The 10355-nt window shown below is 38.5% G+C and overlaps 1 pseudogene; it reads right to left on the reverse strand.

The window, feature by feature from the left end:
- Nucleotides 1–5219: 5219 nt before the first annotated feature.
- LOC126299687 (5S ribosomal RNA) lies at nucleotides 5220–5337 on the reverse strand (annotated as a pseudogene).
- Nucleotides 5338–10355: the final 5018 nt, after the last annotated feature.

Below are 10355 nucleotides of genomic sequence, written 5' to 3' on the forward strand. Positions count from 1 at the left end.
TCATTTAAGGAGACATTTAGAATGAAAGTCTCTGTGGGTAAAAGACAATCCAATGGACTGTGTATTCCTGTTCATAGCATATTGAAACACAGTGCAAATTATAGTTCGAAGAAGGAGCCTCATAGGACCAGATGGTCATGCAAAGTATGTAATGTCAGATTGTGCGTAACAGATAAAAACTGTTTTTTGCAATATCATATAAAGTAGAAAACAAGTGTTGTATGTAATGTACTTTGAAATTCAGCATTAAACAAAAAAATTTTGGGGGATATCAGTATATATATAAAATAGAAAGAAACTTCCACATGGGAAAAATATATTAAAAACAAAGATTCCAAGACTTACCAAGCGGGAAAGCGCCGGCAGACAGGCACATGAACAAAACACACAAACACACACACAGAATTACTAGCTTTCGCAACCGATGGTTGCTTCTGCAGGAAGGAGAGGGAAAGACGAAAGGATGTGGGTTTTAAGGGAGAGGGTAAGGAGTCATTCCAATCCCGGGAGCGGAAAGACTTCCCTTAGGGGAAAAAAAGGACAGGTGTACACTCGCACACACACACACACACACACACACACACACACACACACACACACACACACACACATATCCATCCGCACATACACACATTTGGTCTGTGTATGTGCGGATGGATATGTGTGTGTGTGTGTGTGTGTGTGTGTGTGTGCGCGCGAGTGTACACCTGTCCTTTTTTTCCCCTAAGGGAAGTCTTTCCGCTCCCGGGATTGGAATGACTCCTTACCCTCTCCCTTAACCCAACCCCTTGCAGCACAGTGGTCTCACAGTGAAACGACCAATGTATATTTTTTATAAAAATTGAAAAAAATTTAAAATTTGTAATGTGCTGCAGTAATGAAATAAAGATGGATAAGATCAAATTTCAGTGCATATCATATCCAAAAGTATTTCTGTGACAAAGGGCCTGTGCTTTGTGACCTCATGTTTGTAAACATAACTGATGTAGCAGAATCAGTGTACAGCTGGATTAATTAGAATATCAATGGTAGCTACAAATATGTAACACAGACTAATAACTGAACCATGGGGGATTACTGAGTGCTCATGTTTCTATTATGATGTCTTCAGTCCATAGATGGTGTATTGATAGTCTTTTTTCAAGATAGCTGTCATACCACTGAATTGCACTGTTTGAGAAACTCAGCTATTTGATTTTGATAAGGAACAGCTCAAAATCAGCAGCATTAAAAGCTTTACTGAAATCACAACTCTGAAAGGAAAATATTACTCAACTGATTTTCTGAAACTGACTCATCAGTGCAATTCACTGAGAAAGCATGTAATAGCATACAGTGTTAGAATGGTTACTTAAATTTGTCTATGGGATTTTGATGCTTACAGTCACTTTTGTTAATGCAGTTGCTGTACTTTGGTGTCTTTGTTAGGCTGATTAATATTTATCAAGTTTCAAGGTAGTCTGTCAGTTGTTTATCAACATTGTAGTTCAAGATTTTGGCTACTGTGGGTAAAACGCTGACTGGCCTATAATCATATGGTGATTTTTGGTTATCAGTCTTGAGTGTTGGTTGAATTAAGCCTGATTTCCACTCATTGTAATGTGTACAACTAGTGAGAGAGGAGCTGAAGGTGAAAATTACTTTTCAGACTGTGCTTGTACAAGGTCATCAACAGGAGAAACAAAACTGGTGTTCGATGAACTGGAGTGTGGAACGTTAGATCCTTTAATCACACAGGTAGGGTAGAAAATTTAAAGAGGAAAATGGATAGGTTGAAATTAAATATAATGTGAATTAGTGAATTTTGATGCCATAAGGAACACAACTTTTGGTTTGGTGAATACAGGCTTATAAATACAAAATCAAATAGGGGCAAGCAAGAGTAGGTTTAATAATGAATAAGAAAACAGAAATGCAGGTAACCTACTATGAACATCATAGTGAAAACGTTATTATACCAAAGATAGAAACAAAACCAACATCCACCACATTAGTACAAGTTTATACGCCAACTAGCCCTGCAGATCATGAAGAGATTGAAGATCTGTATGATAAGATAAAATAAATTATTCTGATAGTTAAGGGAAAAAAAATTTAATTGTGATGAGAGACTGGAATTCAATGAAAGGAAATGGGAGAGAAGGAAAAATTGTGGGTGAATATGGATTGAGGAGAAGGAATGTAAGAGGAAGCTGCCTGGTAGAATTTTTCACAGAGCATAGTTTAATCATAGCTAACACTTAGTTTAAGAAACATAAAACAAGGTTGTTTATGTGAAAGAGCCCTGGAGACACTTGAAAGTTTCAGACAGAATACATAATCGTAAGACAGAGATTTCAGAACAAGATTTGTGGACTCTGGCCACAATTTATTGGCTATGAAATGTAGACTAAAACTAACGAAATTGCAGAAGGGTAGGAAAGTAAAGACATGGTACCTGGATAGATTGAATTAACCAGAGGTTGTTGAGAGTTTCAGAAGGAGCATTAGGCAATGCCTAACCAGAACAGGGGAAAGGAATACAGTAGAAGATGAATGAGTAGCTTTAAGAGAGAAAATAGTGAAGACAGCAGAGCATCAAATAGGTAAAGAGAAAGGCCTAGAAGAAATACTTGGATAACATAAGAGATATTAAATTTAATTGATGAAATGAAGCAGGAGGAAGGGAGTACAAGTGCCTAAAAAATGAGACTGACAGGAAGCGCAAAATGGCTAAGTAGGAAACAATAGAGGACAAATGTGAGGATTTAGAACTGCATTTCACTTGGGGACAAATAGATACTACCTACAGGAAAATCAAAGATGCCATTGGAGGAAAGAGAACCAGCTGTATGAGTATCAAGAGCTCAGATGGAAAATGAGTCCTAAGAAAAGAAGTGAAAGCTGAAAGGTAGAAAAAGAATATAGACAGTCTATACAAGGGAGATGAACTTGCAGGCAATATTATAAAAGTGGAAGAGGATTGGGGATGAGATGGGAGATATGATACTGCAAGAAGAAGTTGACAGTGCACTGAAAGACCAAATTCAAAGCAAGGCTCCAAGCATAGATGAGACACTGTCAGAACCACTGACAGCCTTGGGAGAGCCATCCATGACAAAACTCTTCCATCAGGTGTGCAAGATCTATGAGGCAGGTGAAATACCCTCAGGCTTCAAATAGAATGTTGTGATTTCAATTCCAAAGAAATCAGTTGCTGACAGATGTTGAAAATCACCATCAAAATTACTGAACTATCAGTTTAATAATTTATGGCTGCAAGATACTACCATGAATTCTTCACAGAAGAATGGAAAACTGGAGGAAGCAGACTTTGGGAAAGATTAGTTTGGATTCTGGAGCAATATAGGAACACAAGACCCAATATTGATCTTAGAAGATAGGTTAAGGAAAGGCAAACTTAAGTTTTTAGCATTTGTAGACTTAGAGATTGCGTTTGGCAATAATGACTGGAATACTCTGTTTGAAATTCTGAAGGTAACATGGGTAAAATACAGAGAGTGAAAGTCTATAAAACTTGTACAGTAACCAGATGGCAGTTAAAAGAGTCAAGGTGCATGAAAGGGGAAGGAGTGGTTGAGAAGGGAGTGAGGAAGCAATGTAGCTTATCCCCAATGTTATTCTGTCTGTACATTGAGCAAGGTGATGTTAAGGGAATCAGATTAGAAAACAAGGCACTTAAAGTAGTACATGAGTTTTGCTATTTAGACAGCAAAATAACCCATGATGGTCAAAGTAGAGATGATATAAAATGGGGTAGATTGGAAACGGCAAGAAAAAGTGCTTCTAAAGAAGAGAAATCTGTTGACATCAAATACAGATCTAATTGTTAGGAAGTTTTTTCTGCAGGTATTTGTCTGGAGTGTTGTCACATCGATGATAAATCGTTTAGATAAAAAAGAATAAAAGCTTTTGAAATGTGATGCTGCAGAAGAATGGTGAAGATTAGATAGGTTGCTCATGTAATGAATGGAGAAGTACTGAATACTGCATAGAGTTGAGGAGACAAGAAATTTGTGGCAGACCTTAACCAAAAAATACAGCAGCTGATAGGACATATTCTGAAATATAAAGTGATCACCAATTTAGTATTTGAGCTAAGTGTGTGTGTGGGGGGGGGGGGGGGGGGGAGGGGGTAGAGGTAAAAATCATAGAGGGAGACCAAGAAATGAATGCAGTAAGCAGATAATCAGATTCAAAAGACGTAGGTTGCTGTAGTTATTCAGAAATGCCAAGAAGAAGCTGGCACAGTACTTACAGCAGAATATCTTTGGCTTCCCTCTGACAACCATGCCTCCATCCTTGCTACCCTCCCTATTTTCCTTTCCCTGTTGCTTCATAACCTGGGTTGTGAATAACTGAATCCACTTTCCCTTCTTCCCTTTCTTTCCCCTCTCCCCTCCCTGATGAAGGAACAAAGTTCCAAAAGCTAGGAACATATATTTTCTGATCTGTTTTGTGTATCTATCAGCTGTGCCGAGCTGAGGTAAGTACTGGCCAGCCACTCTATCTCTTTGTTAGTAAGTGAGGTAACTGTGTTGTAACAATGATACACTGTGGACATCCTGTATCCTCATCCAACTGTATAATGTTGCTATTTTTCAGAAGGATAATGCTCATGCACACATGAAATTTGTGTGATGTTGAGGTACTCTTGTGGCCAGCAAGATCCCCAGATTTGCCCCCAATAGCACACATGAGGGACCAGCTCAGGTGTCAATGCCATCCCATTACCCGTATCTAGGATCTGAAGGACTATTTACAACTGTTGTAGGTCAGGCACATCAAGAGAGGATAACATGGCTTTATCACACTTTTCTTAACCATATCAGTGGATGCTTGCTAAATGGGCTCATATTGCCATGGTCTTTGTAGATGTGAAGCAATTTTGCAATTACAAAAATGACATCACATACCCCCTTCACTAATGCAATTTCATTTTGATTGCTCCTACACTTCTGTATGCTTCTCTTTTTTACAACAAAATATACTACTAGATTAAAAAAATATTCTCCGTCTGAACATGGCCACGAAGGCCCAATGGTACCGACCAACTGCCGTGTCATCCTCAGCCCACAGTCATCACTGGATGCAGATATGGAGGGGCATGTGGTCAGCACACCACTCTCCTGGCCGTTGTCAGTTTTCATGATCGGAACCACTAATTCTCAATCAAGTAGCTCCTTAGTTTGCCTCACAAGGGCTGAGTGCACCACACTTGCCAACAGCGCTGGATAGACTGGATGGTCACCCATCCAAGTGCTAGCCCAGTCCAACAGCACTTAACTTCGGTGATCTGACGGGAACCAGTGTTACCACTGCGGCAAGGCCATTGGCATACTACTAGATAACACTTATAAATACAGAATAAACCAAAAATTTAATGTGTGACTCTAAGGCACACAGGGTTTCATTTAATGTCCTTCAAACTGGATTTGATCATAATGTCTTTCTTTCCATTTGTTGTCTTCCCCACCTAAAGTCTATACATTTTATAAATCAAACTGTGAGGTAATGTAACATGAATTCTTCCCTGAGAGTAATGCCAGTTTTAGTATGCTTCCTTTTCTGACTAAATACTTCCACTCTTTGGCAATTTTATTTACTATGGACTAGGTTCCATGGTACCTGGTAGTCTCATCTTACTCAATGACTTCTGCTGATATCCATCACATTTACCTGTAGGCCAAGCTTCTCACATGCAGTTGTGATGTACAGATCACTGGTATGCTATCAATCATTTTCAGGCATCTCCAACAATTGCAATTCTCTGGTACTGCTTTATAAGTATCTGCAAACAGCTTATTTTCTAAACTGACAGTCCTTTTCCCATAACTTTGAAGCATGACCAACACTCCCCCTTCTTTCAACCATTACATGAAATTTATACTTTAATCATCCTCTTGTGACTATTGAATATGTTGAACAGTTGTTAAATAATATACACAACATTGTCAAAGTTAATGTTCATTATTTTCATATATCTTGACACTAAGTTCAATGTCAAAGATCAACTTTGTTATATGTATATGTATGACCATAATATTATTACACAAATTGGTAAGCCACACCACTAAGGGGAGTTTGCACCAAGTTCACAAGTGGGAAAGACTAACATGTTACTTCACATGACTACTACCAAATGCTAGCTGACTGATATAGTAACTGCACTGATCAAGAACTTGTCCACAACTGACTCTGGCTCTTTGTGAGATCACTGTTTACACACAAATCTATTACAGAAATTACACAGTTGTAAAATACTAGACCACTGTATTTTAGGTAATAAGAATATAAAAGATATAAAAACAGTTTAAGCAGTGAATTTATCTTGACTACCCATTAGGTGTAAAACCAGAAACTGGCAAAATAACAGGTGCTATTTCCTGAGAACGAAGTTCTCACATGCCTGGGGATTCCTGAAGTTAAACAAGAATTTTTTAATAGAGTGCTATTTTCTAACCGGAACAATTAATAAACTAATATGTCATTTTAGTAAATGTATACATTCTCAGAAGCAGAAAAGCAGGGATACTAAATTGTAATAATGAATTTTGGAAAAAATTACATTTTAAGGTTGGAACATTCTGGACTACGAAAATTTCTAATACAAATAAATTTTGAAATATTAAGTTTTCAAAAAAAAGAAAAATTTGTGCTTGAAAGAGTTTTCAAATAAGCTATATCAATCATAAAGCAAACAATTTTTTGCAGCACTGAATTCTGATGTGCTTATGATGTGCAGTTACACTAAATTATGAATATTAACTTAAAAAACTTTACCAATGATCTAGAGACACTGTTGCCACTAGCACCTTGTAAATAAAATTTAGTGTAATACTATATGAATAAGACTTTGGCAATTTTGTGTACATATGGTTGTATATTATGTGTACAATAGTAAAATTTAGGAAGACAAAAAATTATGTATTTAAGGAAAAGAATTTTATCAAGTGAAGTTGTCACACCTTGTTATGTCCCAGGTTCCATAAAGATAATATTTCAGTATTATTATATCTGACCATTTTGAAAATCTTTCAATGGCTGTTGCCATTGCAATGTCTTTGATTGTCTGCACTGTAAGATCAAGTGAGTTTTGTCTTTGTATTGTGGTGCATACCTGACTTGCGCCATAGGGTGGTAGGGTCTTGGGTTCCGCTGAATACGTCAGGAGTTCACTACACTCAGCTGGCGGCTACACGGGTAGTGGAGGCTGTGTGGTGTGGACTGGGTGTATTTTTAGGTTAGAAGGCCTCGGGAAAGTACGGGGTGGGCTGCAATCTCAAAGGGTGCATGGCAAATACAGGACGTCCTTGGATCAAGGAACAGTTGGAATTGTAGTTGTAAATTGTTGTAGTTCTGCTGGGAAAGTCCCAGAGCTTCAAGCACTAATAGAAAGCACAGAAGCTGAAATTGTTATAGGTACAGAAAGCTGGCTAAAGCCTGAAATAAGTTCTGCAGAAATTTTTACAAAGTCTCAGACGGGGTTCAGGAAAGATAGATTAGGCAGGATTGGTGGTGGAGTGTTTGTGTCTGTCAGTAGTGGTTTATCTTGTAGTGAAGTCGAAGTAGATACTCTGTGCAAATTGCTATGGGTTGAGGTTATACTTAATTCCCGAACTAAGTTAATAACTGGCTCCTTCTACCGACCCCCCAGACTCCGATGATTTTGTAGCTGAACAGTTCAGAGAAAATTTGAGTCTCGTAACAAAAAAATACCCCACTCATACGGTTATGGTTGGTGGGGACTTCAACCTTCCCTCGATATGTTGGCAAAAATACTTGTTCCAAACCAGTGGTAGGCAGAAAACATCTTCCGAGATTGTCCTAAATGCTTTCTCTGAAAATTATTTTGAGCAGTTAGTCCATGAACCCACGTGAATTGTAAATGGTTGCGAAAACACACTTGACCTCTTAGCCACAAACAATCCAGAGCTAATAGAGAGCATCATGACTGATACAGGGATTAGTGATCACAAGGTCATTATACCATTTCTTCCAAATCCACCAGAAACAAACGCAAAACAATGTTATTCAAAAAAGCAGGTGAAGTGTCACTAGAAGCCTTCCTAAGAGACAATCTCCACTCCTTCTGAATTGACTATGCAAATGTAGACGAGATGTGGCTCAAATTCAAAGATATAGTAGCAACAGCAATTGAGGGATTCATACCTCATAAATTGGTAAGAGATGCAACTGATCCCCCATTGTACACAAAACAGATCCGAACGCTGTTGCAGAGGCAACGGAAAAAGCATGCAAAATTCAGGAGATTGGCTAAAATTTACAGACGCGCAAAATTTGTCATGGACTTCAATGTGAGATGCCTTTAATAGGTTCCACAATGAAACATTGTCTCAAAATTTTGTAGAAAATCCAAAGAAATTCTGGTTGTATGTAAAGTCCACAAGCAGCGAGATGCAGTCAATACCTTCGCTGCGCAGTGCCGATGGTAGTATTACTGACGACTGTGCCACTAAAGCGGAGTTATTGAACGCAGTTTTCTGAAATTCCTTCACCAGGGAAGACGAATGCAATATTCCAGAATTTGAAACACAAACAGCTGCTAGCATGAGTTTCTTAGAAGTAGATACCTTAGGGGTTGCGAAGCAACTCAAATCGCTTGATACGGGCAAGTCTTCAGGTCCAGATTGTATACTGATTAGGTTCCTTTCAGATTACGCTGATACAATAGCTCCCTACTTAGCAATCATATACAACTGCTCGCTCACCGATAGATCTATACCTGCTGATTGGAAAATTGCGCAGGTCGCACCAGTGTTTAAGAAGGGTAGTAGGAATAATCCATCGACCTATATCATTGACGTCGGTTTGCAGTAGGGTTTTGGAACATATACTGTATTCAAACATTATGAATCACCTTGAAGGGAATAATTTATTGATACGTAATCAGCATGGTTTCAGAAAACATCGTTCTTGTGCAGCGCAGCTAGCTCTTTATTCGCACGAAGTAATGGCCGCTATCAACAGGGAATCTCAAGTTGATTCCACATTTCTAGATTTCCGGAAAGTTTTTGTCACCATTCCTCACCAGCGACTTCTAATCAAGCTGTGGGCCTATGGGGTATCATCTCAGTTGTGCGACTGGATTCATGATTTCCTGTCAGGCAGGTTGCAGTTTGTAGAAATAGACGGCAAATCATCGAGCAAAATTGAAGTGATATCAGGTGTTTCCGAGGGAAGCATCCTGGGACCTCTGCTGTTCCTGACCTATATAAATGACATGGGTGACAATCTGAGCCGTTCTCTAGGTTGTTCGCAGATGATGCTGTAATTTACAATCTAGTAAGGTCATCCGAAGACCAATATCAGTTGCAAAGCAATTTAGAAAAGATTGCTGTACGGTGTGGCAGGTGGCAGTTGACACTAAATAACGAAAAGTGTGAGGTGATCCACATGAGTTCCAAAAGAAATCCATCGGAATTTGATTACTCAATAAATAGTACAATTCTCAAGGCTGTCAATTCAACTAAGTACCTGGGTGTTAAAATTACGAACAACTTCAGTTGGAAACACCACATAGATAATATTGTGAGGAAGGCAAGCCAAAGGTTGTGTTTCATTGGCAGGACACTGAGAAGATGCAACAAGTCCATTAAAGAGACAGCATACACTACACTCATTCGTCCTCTGATACAATATTGCTGCGCGGTGTGGGATCCTTGTGGGATTGACGGAAGACAACGAAAGGATGCAAAGAAGGGCAGCTCATTTTGTATTATCACATAATAGGGGAGAGAGTGTGGCAGATATGATACACAAGTTGGGATGGAAGTCATTAAAGCAAAGACGTTTGCAGAGTAATCATGTAGATGTAGATGTACCAGATGAGCTCCTTGATACAGACAAGTGAGTCCTCACCTGCCACCTGTAACTCTGTGTCCGCACTTTCTGTGTTGGTGCTGACATGTTTGCATCTACCAACTCTTCATTTTATCGTTTTAATACAGCTAGGACTTACAATATGTAGCTGAGCACATCAAAAGCAAAAAGAACAACACATTTTTATATATTATATATGTAGTGAACAACTGCATTCCTTTGAACATTTTCCATATTGGTAAACAAGTCACAAGTCAAAGGGATGTACATCACTCAGTGGCTGCCATGACACATGACACAACACCATTTTAGCAGTTAAATTGCTGTATAAAATATCTGAATGTTATTATATTAAAATAAGAATTTTATTAAGTGACTGACTTTTTGCTCTATTACTCAGTTTTGTGGTGGTAAAGATAATTAGTTCCTGGTAAAAAAGAATTGAGGAATAACTACTGACATATTTTCTTAAAGGAAAATTCATTCTTGTTTTTTGGCCTTCACAGATGATC

Source organism: Schistocerca gregaria, chromosome X (assembly GCF_023897955.1).
Source record: "Schistocerca gregaria isolate iqSchGreg1 chromosome X, iqSchGreg1.2, whole genome shotgun sequence".
Lineage (NCBI taxonomy): Eukaryota > Metazoa > Arthropoda > Insecta > Orthoptera > Acrididae > Schistocerca > Schistocerca gregaria.